The 17,832-nt window shown below is 33.4% G+C and overlaps 1 protein-coding gene across 7 annotated transcripts in view; it reads right to left on the reverse strand.

Annotated features, from left to right (window-relative positions):
* The window catches only part of LOC145935406 (uncharacterized), a 344,338-nt gene that overhangs the window by 101,345 nt on the left and 225,161 nt on the right, over positions 1 to 17,832 (reverse strand). The gene's annotated exons all lie outside the window — the stretch shown is intronic.

Below are 17,832 nucleotides of genomic sequence, written 5' to 3' on the forward strand. Positions count from 1 at the left end.
CCAAGAACACGCTAATGGAATAACAACATTGCAACGTAACAATGTATCTATGCCAAACATACTGATCAGAGAAACGAGGAATTAGGCATTATTTAATGGAATCCACATATATCGTTGCAAGAATTTCGTTTAACGAAACTTCCAAAGCTCATCATTTATAGTTTATCCGATCTTTTGTTCCTTCTATTTATAAATGAGAAGATATAAATTTAAGACAAGTGTCTTAATATATCTAACTGTAGCTTTTTCTAAAAGAAACTGAAATTTTTATGCGACAATCTACTTATAATTTTATTGAATTGTATATAAAATTATAAAAAGTTATAAAATATAAAATATAGCTTTATAATAAAGCTAAATAAGTACTTTATGTTGCTGCATCTTTTCTAATTGCAAAGAAAATAAAAAGAAAATCGAAATTAAACTATGGTTAAAGTTAATTGATGTTAAACTACACTGAGAGAATTTTCTCTTAAATTTTATCCTGAAAATCATGGTAATTATGGGACAATATGGTATGGAAAGAATTTTATGAGAATTCTCTGATTAATATTTATCACAATAAAAATAATATCTATCTCAATAAAATATAAAACATGTTTAAATAATTTTACTAAACTGCATAGTAAAATTAATTAAACATATTTTTATATTTTATTGCGATAGATATGATTATTTTTATTGTGATAAATATTAATCAGAGAAATTCTCATAAAATTTTTTCCATATCATATTGTCCCACGATTATCATGATTTTCTGGGTAAATTCTAAGAGAAAATTCTCTCTATGTAATAATCGTCAATTTCGTGCGTTATATATATTTTTATACGCAAATTAATTCCGCCGCGTTTCTGACAAGAATTAACATTCCTGGAAATATTTTCCATGGCTATTTAATCGTCTGCACGGCTATTCCTTAATTCTACAGTTCTCGAAGCACCTACAAACGAGGTTCCGTCGAAATCTTACACGAAAATGAAATTTTATACCGCCATAAGTCCGACGCGATGGAACTCGATTCGAATCTCGTATCGGCGCGTAAATTTCATTCCCATCGAATTCCGCGCGTAGTCGGCGGATCGGCTCCGAGAAGCGATCGCATATCCCGAGATGGCTGCTTGGGCTTCCTGAGCTTTTCGCGAGATATTGTGCGCGCGTAACGGGAATACCGGTCCTTTTATAAACTTTTTTGAAAACCTTACACACTGTATTACTGAGCATTAAAGTCTTATCTCTCGATGATTCAGATTCATATCTCGCCTCGATATATCGATTTACCTTCGTCTGATCCGAAAAATGCATTCGGAGAATATCATTCACAGAAAATATTCCACGTTCGTTAATCAATATTTCATCGATTGGAAAATGAAACAATTCCGCAAATAAAATTTTTAACGTGGCGATAATTAACAGAACTTTGTTCGCCGTTTAATAAAAAGCAAATTTAATATAATTTTGATTGGAAATTTAATTAACAAATTTATTTAATACTGAAACTTTAAAAATTATGACAATGTCTTCTCGAATGTAAATTGTCAACGAATCGATCTCTAAAATATCATTCGACACACACGTATAGCACCCTGTATATATCTTTACCTATGTGACGTAGACAAATGTATCCCAAGTTACGGAAAACCGATACATTTTATTCAAAGGCGAAAAGTAAGACTTTGCATTCTCTTTCTCTCGTTGCATTCGAACGCGCCTGTCCGATCGACCGACCGTACTTGAGAATCGATTATCCGCAGAGGGGACAATGTCCCTCCTACGTTAAGAAAAAAAAAACCGATTGAAAACACGATAGGGACGGAGCAGAAGAAAAGGTACGAGAACGGACGAGAGCTCGTCACAAGGCGTAATCTTTCGTAATTAATCGCTAGAACGTTCTCGCGTCCTGTGGTTCAACTGACGTAGAAAGAGAGAAGCGCGCGGTAGAAAGATGGGAGTGGTTCCGTGTCTGAAAGTGCCCAAATCCGCTTAATTATCTGGCGCTCATTTGATTCCCGCCTGCTCGCTCACTCTCTCTCTCTCTTTCTCTTACATTTCCCTTTGTACCTGACAGCGGGAGAAACGCCAAAGGGGGCCATTTCACCGTCTCCGACGTGCACGGCGAGAAGATAGACGCGAGCGTAAATGCGGCGATTTGTCTCGCTCGTGAAACTTATGAAGCGATCTAGCTTTTAGGAAGATTTTGCAATGCTTCTTCCCGGGAACTCGGTAATAGGTAGATATGTTTCTTGTTTCCAGATAAGGCTGCGGAGGAGAGAGAGAGAGCGTTATGCGGATATGAAGGAATGGATGATCTGTCTCTGATTTATTAACTCCCTGCGCTTCGGCCACTCTCTCTATAAGTGGTATTCTATGATATCGAGAAATTATTCATACAATCCGCGAGAAAAGGAATAAAGATATATTATCGTATACCTAGTTTGTATGCTTTTTTTCGCCGCGTCAGCAACACGCAGATATTTCGGGTTAGCCGAACATTTGTACGCGACCTATATTTCGACCAATATGTCTTTTCATTTATTGGTTATTCGAATACGTGTGAAAAATTTATAGAGCTCTCTGTATATTACGTCCTTTCATATACGAATTCTTTTATATCTTCCTGATATTGATCATTTTGTATGAAGTACCACAACGGTATCCTCATGTTATAAATGATTAAAACTAAAAAATGTATTAAATCGAAAACCAAATTTTATTTCATATTTAATTTTACATGAATTTTAACGGAATTTTAGTTTAAGGTTTCAACGTGTAGAAATATTTAATATTAATATTAAAATATATTGCAGAAAAATATGTATAGTCCACAAAAAATAAAATTTTTATCCTAAAAAAATATCACCGCAAAATCAATCAAAACACATTCGTGATTAAAAGAAAAGATGAGCTAAATTTAAAATTAATTTTATACGAGATGTCTCAAATAAATTTGTAAATTTGTGATACATATACATATACATGTATATACATATATTCAAATCAATTTTCTTCAAGTTCTTTGGTACACAACTCTCATTATTTATACGTAAAAAAAAAGAAATCTATCAAGGAATAGCAACCTATGAATATGAAACTCATTCAACTGATATATCAATACATTAACATTCATATAGCATTAATAATTTCATTCACTCAATTGAATAATTATGCAATTAAATTATATCATCGATGATAATTTACGATTTTAGTGTTAGATCAATAGACTGGCGACTAAATATATATGTATATTATAATAATATTTGCAAGTCACAATAGCATTGTCACCGTTCTACTCATAGGAGAGATGTTGCAAAATATCACTCGCACAATCATACTTTATGATTCTTCTCTCCATCTTCGAATATATACATACATATATGTATATATACTCCCTTTCGTAAACCAGACAAAATTCTCTATTCGCGAAAACCCATAGTATATCAAATCCATAACCGGTAGGGATCAAGCATCAAAGAAGTCAATCGCGATATACATACGAGCTCTCTTCTGTTATTTCAAGTGGTTGTTTTTCTTTCTCTTTTTCTACAACTATCTTTCGATTTCTTTCCTCCGCACATTTCTACAACTTTACTCCATCGGTTACGATGTCTATGTACGATTGCATTGCAACAAGAAATGTGACGATCGGCCGGATCCAAACTTGATTTCCGAACTTTTCCGAAGACTCTGAAAGAAATTACTTACTTCGAGAGATCTAATAATTTTCATTAATTTCGATGCTAAAGTGAACGAGATCAACGGAGCTTTCCAAGAAAATTGTACGAAGCAAGTAAATCAACGAATTTAATATAAACGCAGCGATATTAATAATAAAATCTACACAATTTCATTAATATATCTATAAATTAATTGTTAATTAACGATTCAATGAACAAATAATGACAATTATGACATATTAATTTCAACAGGAAGAGGAGAGGGAGAGCATAATTCAACTACAAAGGGCGTTCGAACAATTAATTAACTAAATTCTTAATAAGAAATTTAAATTATTCGGGAGCAATGCGTAATAAAATGATAGATATCCATCAGAATGACTCGCGCCAATGAACAAAATCTGATTGGGCTATCTGTATTCTCAATACGCACGAAAATAGTTTATTGATCGCGGGCACGCTTTCCCATTTCGACGAACACGGCCAAACATCAGAGAAACTATTTTTTTCACGAAAAACGTCATACAGAATTTTGATGCCGCCCGGAGGATACAGGTGCATGATAACAGCGAGAGAAAGAGATACACGCTCCGAAGGCACTCCGCGTTCTGTATATATGCGCGAGAATAGCAGCGGGCGAAAATAGACAAGACTCGCGCGCTGAAATACCGAAAGATCGAGGAATAGCTGCAGACTCAAGAACTGCTAACAAAGCTCTGACGGGAAGGGCCGCGGACGATCAACCGCGTGTTATTAATGTCCCGCCAAAACGAAGAGTGGCTGTTAGCTGTATCAAGAGGGAAAGTCTGTAACCGCGGCGTCTCATTAATGCGAAGCAGACGCCGCAAATATAATTTTATCTCGCCAGATCGCGTTTCGTGATCTGCATTTGCATCGTATACGGTGACTCATCGACGCATTCTTGACATATGCCATGGATGCGAAGGAGAGAAGGCAGAAGAGAACGACCAGCGCTCGTTTTGTACAATACGTCACGATAAATACAATTTTTATCGCACAATTCGTTTTTCTTCCATGCAAAAGCACGCGCAGCGTGATTGGTTTTCTCTCGCGTAACTGGTCAAAAGCTTCGTATTTCTATAGCGCATAATAGCGATTAAGTGATTTCTCCATGTTTTTTTTTTTTTCACTGGTTTTTTCCCCGGTCAATGTGTATTAGTTAAATTGCAATTATCGAGATATATACGCAACTTCATATTTGTCTTTGTAGTGCGGCCATAGGAAAGAGCTTCCCCAGTGTCAGTGTAGTCAAGGACGATTAATTAAATATTGTATGTTGCCTCTACTTTGTACATTTCAATGCTTTCATATATGTATCATTTAATTACATTTCAGAAAGAGAACGAGAGGGAGGAGAAAGAGAAAAGAGGGGAGAGAGAGAAAGAGAGAGAGATATATACCAATAACAATTACACAAAGTCCGGCCAATGTATTTCTCTCATTCACTTGCATCATTTCTGATATTATTTAAAAAAAACAAATATTTTTGTAAAACACAACATTTCTAAAATCTTTATCTAAAAAGTTATTAATGAGCATATTTCAAATATTATTATAATTATTTAAAATTTTGTTTAAAAAAATAAAATGTTTTTATTTAAATTTTTTAAAATTTTTCGTAAATGATTAATAATTAATAGATGATATTTATTTAAAATACAATAATATTATTAATTAAAACAATAACTTTAAAAGAATCATCAAAAATTTTCTATAAAATAGCGTTTAAGATCTTCAAACTTGCATGAATTATTTCAAATTATTTTTGTATTATTTCAAATATCATTTATGCATCTATTTTGAAAGAGTCGTTTAATTAATGCCAATTTATAAAAATAATTATTTATACTATAAAATAATATAAAAATAAAATGAATCTCTATAAAACTGATTTACGAGACTGAAGCAAAAAATAAATAAAACGAGAATACAATCTATGAAAATATAGTATTTAAATATTTAACTATTGATACAATGGGATAAATAATTATTTAAATTAATTATTTAAAGTCTGTAACGAGAAATACATAAATAATATGTTTATTTCTCTAAATCATAAAATTAACTAAATACATATATTTCAAATATATAGAATTATAATTAAATAATTTAAGTAATATACATATAATTTATTTTATTTTACCCGAATCACATTAATATAATCGAATAGGAAATACCTTACGTTTATGTTTTGTATTTTAAATATTATTTTGCCTATTTCTTTTAAAAATTAAATAAAAATTGAGAGATGAAAAAATTAATATTTGTTTGACTTATAAATGCATTAATTAAATTATATAATATATTATAATATATTGTAATTTGTTAATTATATTTTTAGTTACATTTTCAGAAAAAGTTTAAAACACGTACATTATTCAGAAATTAATCTAATCAAGAGAGAATCCCTACTGAAAGGACATCACTTTATAACATTGCAAAATATCTCGTCTACATAAAAGGTTATTCTAGGAGAAGTATTGATGAACGTTCCGTCATGATACGAATAGGACACTCCGACTTGACATAAATGAAATGTGATCCTTGTATCGACGTCCCTATTATTTCGTTTGAAATCCTAGATATTCATCGCATCGCGCGATGAAGATGGACGTGTCAGATATTCGCGGAACATAATCGATAGCGCGAATCGTCTCCCCCCTTGACAAATCAACGTCGACGACAGATCATTTTCGGATATCGCGTCGTGATTCGTTTCTACTCGCCTGACAGACTCTCGCCACGAAATTATTGCACCTCTTTATCTCCGTTATTTTATTTATTCCCGCTTCATTTTGTTTTATTAGATTCCCGTTGGCTCTCGTATATCACAGATTCTATACAAACAAATTGAAATATCGATCATCATTCGTACACTTAATTTATTAATTATATAAGGATAAATCTATTCACAGAAATTAACGTTTTCAATATCCTTCGATAAATGATGATGATGTGAAATCAGTTTCTTGCTTTCAAATTTTGATATTAATAATTAGTAGAGATTGACACAACATGAGAGCAGCTGACATAATTTCAATGAGTTCAAATGTCTGTGTCACGAGTGAGTTATCACATTTCCCTTCTCTCATAAATGTACATATTATATATATGTGTGCACAAATGTGATATCAAAATGTATGAATTCAATCTAATTATATCGGTTTCACATAAATTTTAGACTGACATATATTGACCATCAAATCGTTTTCTGTCATGTTGTGCATTGTTGCAAGAATACGTTTAGATTGTGAATAATTTATGAGAGATTCGATCACAGCGAAGACAATTTCAGATAGTTCTGTCAAGCAGGCGTCGAGAATCGCTGATCTTGTCTTCAGACTGTTCTTGCAATGCGAAGGCGTCCTACATGTCCGGAAGTTCAATCGAAATTCCATCAATATCGATCGTAAGTTACCGCCAATATTCTCTGTTTGGCTAGTCGACATGCCCCCGTTATAGAATCTGATGGGATATCTCAGACAGAGAGAAAATGAGACGGGAAAGTATAAAGAAGAAAGGAACGACGAGAGACCATTTCGCATAGATGTCGAAAGAGTTGATATCGTCTGAAATAATAAAGATTTCCGACAAAGCGTGTTCTCAAGTAATCGTATAAATATTTACGCTGGTCGACCAATAGGCAACGAAGTTCTTTCAAAAAAAAAGTAAAGAGCGAAAGAGAGAAAGAGAGATGGCCGGACTTCCAAAATTCGATCTTAAACGATCCAATATAAATCACGCATTTATTTAAGAGACACATGAAAAATAGTCCTACGATTTTTATTCATTCACTTTGCAGCGAGGGAATTGTAATGCGAAGCAAAGAGATTTAAAATACACATTTGTATAAAATTTTTATCGACGAAGAAAACAAAGTAAATGTTATCGTGATAAATCGCTGAGAAATGTTTCGTGTTTATCCCTCGAGAGGTAAAAATTTTTATTTGGACCGACACCTTTATTCAAACCATCGATAGCTACTGCGAAAAACTGGGAGTCACGCGAAAAGAACAATCACGCCGTGTCAATGGAAACGAACGCATGCCTGACACGTCCTTTACACCTTGCGGCGCGATGCGTGTCGCTCGTAGGACATACGTCATTCGCGGACCATTCGATTCGAAGATCGCGGCAGGTATGACATGACGTGGCCTGACAGAAACAAGCGGGGAATCGCATTAGCGTGTCATACCGCATACGCGCGTGTCTGCACACAAGGCTATACGTATCTTGCTCGAGAAATGCGGGGAAGGATATACGGGAACGAGGTTCCCCCAGCACCTCTCCGGGATACGCAAAGTGGAATCGATCAAGATGCGAATATATATACATATATGCGCGAGAGAGCTCAGCCAGGGAGAGGAAAGATCTCGTCGTATAATCGAATCTCGAGTTCTAATCGAATTCCATGCTTCAGCTGGGAAGTCTTAAGCCCTCGCCCAAAGGACCTTTTTCCACGTTAATTTTTGTGTACTCTCCGCTCCCCGGTCAGAGATCCCGGGAGAATATTGGTGCGCGATCCGCTCGAACCGGAAAGATGCTCTCGCAATTTATATTTCCCCCATTCGGTAATACAACAAATAACAAATCTCTATATCGAGGTTTAATAATACAAACGTATCATTATATTAAATTATTTTATATAAAATATCTTTTCGATAAGATGCTTTGGTCAATTAATGTTTCGGAAAACTAAACTTTAATAGCTGTCAAATAATTTTCAAATAATTTTCAGATATTAAAAATCTCTCTTCAATATATGAGATAAAAATGATATGTACACGATGATATACGAGAAAATGACTAAAGTTCCGTGATGATTGTACGCGCACGAACAAACGCAGTTGCAAAAATCGCGACGTTTCACACATGAATGGATTTTCGGCACTGCCGATGCAATCGATCCACGTACAATCGCGAGCACGAGCGAGCATTCAACGAAGACGATGGATCACGTTTGGCTGTTCCTCGCGGCCACAAGGGATACTCTCCTGGCTGGCGCGATACCGTCTTATACTACTTCGAAGAATGGATTGGCACTTTCGGCCGCTTTGGCCGCAGGGATTCTTTTTGCGCACGTCACATTGGGTACCAAAATGCTTATTTACCTTCCTAACCATGGTTCACGCAAACGTTCTACTTCAGTATCGATAAAATTATTTCAACGGCGAATAAAAAGAACGTCAATATAAAAATAACGAGACGTGAAAGACTTAATTCAACGTCAAAAACATTCTTCTTATAATAAACTTGCTTTTATGCACTGCAATTTTTTTACATTAATATAAAATTTATTATAATATATTATAATTATAGTATGAAAAACTTTTGTATTTAATATTTTAAGAGAAGATATTTTTAACTGGTATTTAAAAAAACTAAAAATTACATCGAGATTCTTTTTCTCTTATTTTGCAATTTATTTTTTAATTAATAAAATTTATTATAAATTATAGTATAAAAAACTTTCGTGTATATTTAATATTTCAAGAGAAGATATTTTTAACTCGTATTTAAAAACTAAAACTTACATCGAGATTCTCTTTTAATATAACTTTGAAAACGACCAGCAACATTATTATCGAAATAATCCTAAAGAAGAAATTGACTGAAATTAAATGAAACTAACTCGAAAGTACAATTAAACTGCAGAGAACACTGCGTGAATTTTTTTATCGTTCTTTTTATCGCTTGGAAAGTTTTACGCTGCGACACCTCCGAGATCGAACGTCGGAGATTAAAAACATTTATGATTTTTTACAATATAACAGTGCTTCCTTTATACAGTTTATATATACTTTATTGACACTGTATAGATCAAGAATCGAAATACAATTTAGCTAAATGTCATCCACAGCTGCAACACATGGCCGTTAACTTTGACCGCTCGTGCGAGCGAGATATCCGAATCGATAAGAGATGTCCACCATCTACCTATATATAGGACATATCCTTCTTGCACAGACTGCACATTGGACTAATTTGAAACAAATTTATTTTTAATGAAAAATATAAAGATATCAATACCATCAGTTTAAGTCTAAGCGGTTTAAACGTAAAATTAAATTTTAATGATAAAAATAGGCAGAAAAAATAATGATTTATTTTTTTTTATTAAATTGTAAGCAGATTTAATTTTTATCGATTCTTTTTACCTTAGAAGTTAATTAAAAACTTATCATATATTTAGATGCACTTATGCAATATGGAATCAATCGCCTGATACATTCAGGCACAGTTTGCAATAAAAATCTTGAAATAAAAAAAAATTGGTGGTTGCATATTGCATAACTGCGTCCATTTAGAATCTTAATAATATAAAATTAAATAGTATAAAATGATTCGGAAATTTTTATTAAAGAAAAAATCGAGTCTAAATTGATTAGAAAAATCCGTAGACGAAATAAAAAAAATGTAACATGAATTCTTAACCATAGTCTCGTAAAAATATCAGAAATTTTGTTCTTTCAAATGAATAAATACAACTTTCCACACAGTGAAAGTCCAACGAACTGTAACAGATGGCTTCGTGACTAGCGTTAAGTTCCTGTGAACTCTGAAGAGTGCAAGACACCTATTCCCCTCTGTGTTCGCGGTTCAAAGAATTTAAGAGCTCTCCAGAGAGAAGAAAGAGAGAGGAAGAGAAAGATTGAGCTAAAAATTTAGGAATACAGATACTCGAGACAATCAAAAAAAGAATAGAAAGTGGCAAAATTTTGATGAAATCTAAATCATTAATAATTTCTCAATAAAACAAAATCATGACAGAGATAAATGGTAAATCATAAATATAAAGAGATAAATAGTAAAATATAAATTAGTTTATATATCATATCGCAGCAATAGTATTTTTAGAAACATTATAATGAAATACATTTAAAATAATAAATTTTAAACAAATAAAAAAAATTTCTCATTAATATAATAAGAAAAAATAACATACATATTACACGCTGAAATATTTATTCAATATTATATTTTTTCTGATAATTAATTTACTCGATGAAGCAGCTCAATTGCTCTACTTTATTATACGCAGGGCTCTAGTTTTTGTACGTTCATCACAGTCACCGGTCTAGTAATGGATAACGGTTCCAAAGCTGGGAGGAACGAACCCATATCGAGACGGATAGGTTTCCTTCAGAGAATAATAGCCGACCTCATCAGAGGGAGTTATCTCCCAAGATCGACGTTAAGCGCTGTTCGGCCTTCTCAAGTATCGGAGCCACTTCCATCGTCCAACACGCGCTAGTGACCCTGTGGTTGCAGCAGAACTGCACCAAACTTCTCCCCATCTCTAGTTTCATCCGCTCTCTATCACTCTGTCTCTCTCTTTCTCCCACTTCCATACAGATTGCCACATTCATCCATGCGCACCTACGTCTCGCTGTAATTACAACGCCGGACTATTGAAGCTCTAATCACGAGGCGACAACTGTCCTCTCGCTGTCTCCGTTTCTCTCTCCTACTACTCTCTCCTCTCTATCTCTCTCTCTCTTTCTTGGCCGCATATCCTTCCGGGCGGATCATCTCCTTTTCCCTATTTCACCCTTCCGCCGAATACCGACAACTTGGAACAGACGTGGATGACAAGCATCCCAAGCGTCTCTTGGTAGACATGTGTATCCGACCTGCCAGTGTCTTTGTGATACGGAAGATCAAGCGGACCATTCATTAAATGATTGAAATTGTCATTAAGAGAACGGTCGAACTTGTCATCGCCACGAGCTTAGAGAGAGCTCTGAAGCGAGCTTGCAACCAGTTTGCCCGATTTATGCCACCGTGTAATCAAATCGCTACTGTTCTGTAGAGATCGAGGCAAATCTCATACGCGCAAATTATAATAAATAATGTAAATGTTTTGTTCGATTTAATATGCGGCATAAATTTATCGAAACTTTTTTCCATTCGTTATAAAACAAGTTCCGCGCAGATGTATAATCATCTATATAATATTGCATCTTAACAGTTTTAAGTAGAGAACTCGTGCTAAAATGTATAAATAATTACAAAACTACACGGAAACTATTTTATAACAAAACTTTGAAACTTAAGTTGGAACGTAAGTTTTTCATCTCGGTATGCTTGTGTAACAACGTTTTCTCGTCATTCGCTTTGATCGATATATCCTTTACTTCTAAAACATAGAAAAAGCTTTCTAAAACTTGTATAAAACTATAAATTCTTTAAAATTCGATAAAAAATAAGAAATTTCAGAGGACACAATAAGGTGCTACCTACGTGAATTTATATCTTAAGATAATTTGTCTTAAGATAAAGTATGTTTTTGTCTTAAGATAATTTCTTTGGCCATTATTGATTTTAATTAACAAGAACTTAAAAACTATAAAAAATAAAGTTTAATTAATATTCTTAATAAATTATAAATTTGTAAATATACCAGCTTTACACATACAAATACATATATTAAAAAAATATCTTTAATAATATCTCAGAATTTTAATTCAGTCAAACCTGAGTTAATTGATTATTACTTATTATCTAGCTAAAGCTGAATTAAACTAATTGTAAGAAAAAAAAGAGAAAGAGAAAGAGAAATTAAGGAAAATATACAGTTAAAGTATTGGCCAAGAATTATCCATTCAAATATATTAAGTTATCGAAATGGTACTTATAATCGCATTATAAATTTATTAGCTCGACATTCTATGATCAATCGATTTATTGACATTCTATGATGAATCATGTTATTACAGTGCGGGAAGCAGTATAAGGTATCATATATTATTCAGCGACATTTCGCGCGTTCGGTGGCTATACATTGGTCAATTGTGTTAATGAATACTTAGATCATCATAATCGCTAATGGACATGGACGGAGGGTCCTTTTTGCTTCTAATTAACAACAAATAATAATGAAGTAATATCTAAAGCAGATCGTATCATCCATTCGACAATACTTAAGCAAAATTCAATCGATTTGTCATTTTATTAAGAACGAGTCAAACGTTATAAACACACATTTCCAGATAAAACTATCTATATATACGTTCAATTTAACGAGAAAATTGTGCACTGCGCATACAAACAAGTTTTTTTCTTTTTTCAAAAAAATTGATTGCTGACTGAACTAAACGGGAGAGAAGAAACTTTCAATCGTGTGAGATTCTTTCGAATCGCTATTTTTAAATTACGAAAGGAGGAATTTAGCAGAGTTCGCCTCGTCTACATTTAAAGACTCTCACTTTGTTCTTGTTCTCAAAATTCCATTTGCTCAAGAACACAATTGAAGTCACTGTGATATAAATAATTTCTATAGAAAAATCGGATTACCATCTATTATCTTATTTCCGTATCTTTATAATTCATACATTTCCGGAAAAAATGAGATATAGAAGAAACGCGGATGAATTATTTCAAGAGAAGACAAAAAAGGAACAGATTTATATACATACACACACATATATATATATATATATATATATATATATATATATATATATTCTTCAGTTCTCGCAAAAGACTAGAGAAGAGAGAGTAATCATCCGAAATTTTTTTATAGACGATCTTTCCGATCACGATAATGTATTCCAAGAAGAAAAATCGAACGTAGAACTCTTCAAGATTCATCCAGCCTTTTATCTAAGTCACCTCTTTTTGGATTCGAAGTCTCTGTCGAACGACCCCTTTTTGTGGAAACGATCAGAAAATTCCTCCTTCCGATGATGCGCGCTCGACGAAAAACAGTTCCAGCAGCCGGTAAAGTTTTGGCGAGAAACCATCGCGTCGACGAAATGCGAGGCGTAAAACCGGATTAAGTCCAATAGTGGACGATGGTAGAGTCAATCAATATAATTTACATAAATCCGAAGTGACGAAGCGGTAACACCGACGTGAGATTCGACACGTCGTTGAGATGATTTACGCGCTCGGCTTTATCGCAATACATCAACAAGATCTGCATTCATTTTTCTTGATACGTCACAACAAGGCTATCTATATTGTCACAGCTTTGTCGACGTACATGTCAATGCATCTCTCTCACCGTGTTCAAAATCACAAAAGCGTGTATCCCAAAATAAACGCGCGACGCTCAACCCGAATGTTTGCGGTGCAAATGGAAACTTACACCATGAACACACGTCATACCAGCCGAATCGCCCTACACATTACACGACGTTAACTATTCAACGTATCCCTGGTTTCCGCTTTGCGCATATATAGTGTAATATACGCGCGTCGAACTCTCGCAGCCTCTTTTCAATTGTAAATCTCATTATTCACGCTAGTGAAACGAACTGATATTGCAGGTTTCAATTTCCAAAACGTTATTCCCGATCATAAAACGCAGAAGAATACTTTCCGTGTCATATAATTATGAGTGGCGTCGCGTATAAAATACCAGCGGAATGAATATAAATCGAACTATTAATTGTTCGCGCGGTGAAAATTTTCCCCGAACATTTTCATCTCTCGCCGACGTTTTCCCTCCGGGATTTTTTATATTCTAACACGACCGGTCGGCCAGAAACACCATGTTTTATATCGGCCGTACGCGATGTAAAACGGATTTGAAAATTGCAGCCATTCGTATCTACGCGGAACAATGCGCGTAGTTGTTAATAAACGAAAATGTTGAAAAATGTTGTGCCCTGACGCGCCACATTTTCTAAGTACGCACGATTTTAAATCTCCGCGTATATATGCGTCGTGTGTTACATCAACCAGAGAATTTCGGCCGTCACAAATTAAAACGAATATTTAATGCGAGTATACGAGGTACTTATCACAATGTCATTAACCATTAGCGCCATTACTATGGTTACTATACGCAGATGCATTATTTGGCCGGTAATGCATCGTACGACCATAGAAAGCGGAGGTGCACGTTGTTAAATTTGTATCTTTTATTAGCTCAAGCTCAAGTGTGATCACAAAATAGCTATTATAATTATAGTGATATATTTGCAGATTATAACGTGCCAAGTCATATTGCATATTAAACTAACGGTGATTACGTTGAAATTCAATTTAACATGGAACAAAGAAAACTCGATATACCTACTTTATGTCTACTTTAAATTTATAAAATTAATTAAATTTCGCTTTTTTTAACTTTTTATTTAAATATTGAAAAATGAGATCGCTTTCTCTAAGCAAAATATTACTGAAAAGACACATGTCCGTTATTTGTACGTTTTTGTATATAAAAATTAAAAATTTACAATACGTTATTACATGTTTACACTACAAAAAATAGATAAAAAAATTACTTAAATCTTCAAGATTAATAAAACTAAAGTTATTCTTTGTAACAGCACGGAAGAGGATTTTCGAAAAAATCAGGAGAATTTTTTAAAACTTCTGCGTTTCGATAATCAGCATAGATAAACATATTTCATGTCTGCAAAATTTTCTCTTGAGTTTCTAAAGTTTGTATCGTTACGTTATTACCGTTTCCATAAGCTTTTAATGAACAGCGTTAAATATTGAATATAGCAACGAAATTAGCATTTAGATAATATCCACGCTATATATATATATATATATATATATACATATTGTATGTGTGTGTGTGTATATATAATATATATATGTGTATATATATATATATATATATATATATATATATTTTGTGCGCAAGGATATCTGGTGGTGACTTAATCCTCCTTCTAGGAGCAACTTGGAGTCCTTACCATGTCTTGGCCAGAGTCTTGGCCAAGTTGCGGGCAAAGTGGTTAGGAGTTTCTGGAACGGTCATGCAAATGTGTTAGTTGCATTTCGGAGCCGAGTTTTCCTTCGACTTGACCGGATATTTCCTTGAATGAACAGAAAACAAGTTGTGCGCGACTAATCTCGTCCGATTGAGCTGTTCTCTGCGATTGGGCTACGTTCGAATTGTGCCGGTATTGTGTATATAAAATTTTATATCCGTTGTACAAAATTTTCAACTATTCCCGATACGCCAATTTGATCAACCATTCCGTTATTTGAAATATCTGATCAATAAAATTACACAAGTACGATTAAGCAAATCGTCGACACTCGTTCAAATATAAATACTATCAGTGCGCATGATCGCCATTCGGACACGATCGGATTTGAATAGAATAAAAGGCGGATTTTTGAAATCTTGAAAATTTTACGATAAATTATGTTATTACAAAAGTTTTAATTTTTATTGATTTTTTATAATAATTATCAGATCTAATGCGTATACACGCGCGTATATTTGTTGAAGATATACTTTCATAAAAAGTTCAGTGAAAAACAAGAAGATATTCGATTATCTTTTAACTTTGGAATCCAAATTTTTATAAGTTTATAAACTTAAAATTCTAAGTGTCGAAAATATGGGAAATATTTCAGAAAACCTTTAAAAACTCATAATAATATATTATTAATTAAACTTGCTTATAATTGTCTCACAGTTTCTCATTATATTGTATTATAAAAATAATAATATTTGGACTCGTATAACGAATATACATATAATTCTAATTATAAAATATGTATATATTTCTTGTACATAATATTGTACGCGCGGTGGATTGAAGAAGTATTATGACGAGATTACAAATAATTAAAAGATTTAATTAGATTTAATTATAATTAATAATAATTCGTGATGTGTGAGATTTTATCAAGTGCCAACAGATTGTGTGTTTGTATGTGTGTGTGATTATCCACGTTATCAAACAAATAAAAATACATTTTATTAATAATGCATGCACGTGAAAAGAAAATAAAAAATAAAATGCTTTTGTAAATTCTATAAAATTATAAAGTATACGTTTCTATCAAAATAAAGATATCAACGAAGAGACATTTCACTCTCACGTGTCAGCAAATGACAACTGCCTATCGACGATCGAGTGGGGTTAATTTAACGTGATGCTCAAATAATTTTAATAATTTTAATGATTTTCGAACCAATGACACTTCTGACTGTCGGATAGCATTTCGACTATCCTCCTACTATTTTTCCAACGCATGCATACCGATTTGTCGTGCATTATCCGTCCTGATTATCGATCGCTCTCCGATTTTTTTAAATATACGAGTTTCCTTGGGGCTGACAGATATTGATGATATCGGAGATAATAAATGAGATTTTGATAACAGTAGGATTTCTGACATATCCTTCTCGTTGATTATTTTTAACTCTTTTACTGCACCAAATGTAAGAAAAGATGAGAGAAAAAGTAATAATTTTCTTATGAAGTTAGAGCACGCCATTTTTTTTTAATATAATTGATAGAATTCTGACTTTTCCGCAAATTGTTGTTGGTGTATGTTTTAAATTCCTTTTAATTTGGGCATTCTTTTCTGATCATTTAAATACAATATACATTTTACATTAATTGTTTCACTCAAAACAATTGCAAAAAAAATTATTTCTAATTACATTTAATTACGTTAATTCTATTCAAGTGCTACGTCTGTTGCATTTCTCGACTCGGCATATATGCCAAGACATATGACGTGCTTAATCTTCTAAGAAACGACGAACAATGACTACAGTATTTGACTCCTCGTAATATTATACAACGTCATAATTGTCGCTCAACTTTACCCTAGCTGTTTTATGGCTCCCTTGGCAAATGCGCGAAATCGCGCGTGTGTGTATATGTGCGCATTTTATTTAAACGAAAGTTAAAATATCGCGGATTTTAAAATACGATAAACAAAGAAGGTATCGGGGTTTATTTTTAGAATCAAATGAAAAGATCGTTCTCTTTACCTTCTTATCTCATTTACTTCACTGCGTCGTGGAACTCAACAAAATTAAATATTTTCCTTACGCTGCAGATTTCGTTTTCTTCATGAACTTCTGAGGAAAGGCAATTACCGCGAGATGCAACCAAATATACCTATCCTATGCGCAAGAAGCACGATGACACCGCGTTTATATCGCTCTCGCTGATACGGCTAAACTAAATCTTACCTCGATTAAAAGCAAACTCCAGAAATTAAGAAATAAAAATTTCTTGCGAGCTTTGCATTGTAAATAATAAAATTTTTCTTGAAAGTTATTAAAGTTATATCTTTCACACTCTCGCGGGACTAAAATATTAGATATTTCCATATAATATTTCTCTCGCGTGTGATATGTGGTTGCACACTAGATATAACAATGGTCGCTATTATATCGCTATTAGTGCAATATCAAAC

This window comes from Prenolepis imparis, unplaced genomic scaffold, assembly GCF_030444845.1.
Source record: "Prenolepis imparis isolate NDT839.2.m4 unplaced genomic scaffold, iyPreImpa1.0 SCAF_1, whole genome shotgun sequence".
NCBI lineage: Eukaryota > Metazoa > Arthropoda > Insecta > Hymenoptera > Formicidae > Prenolepis > Prenolepis imparis.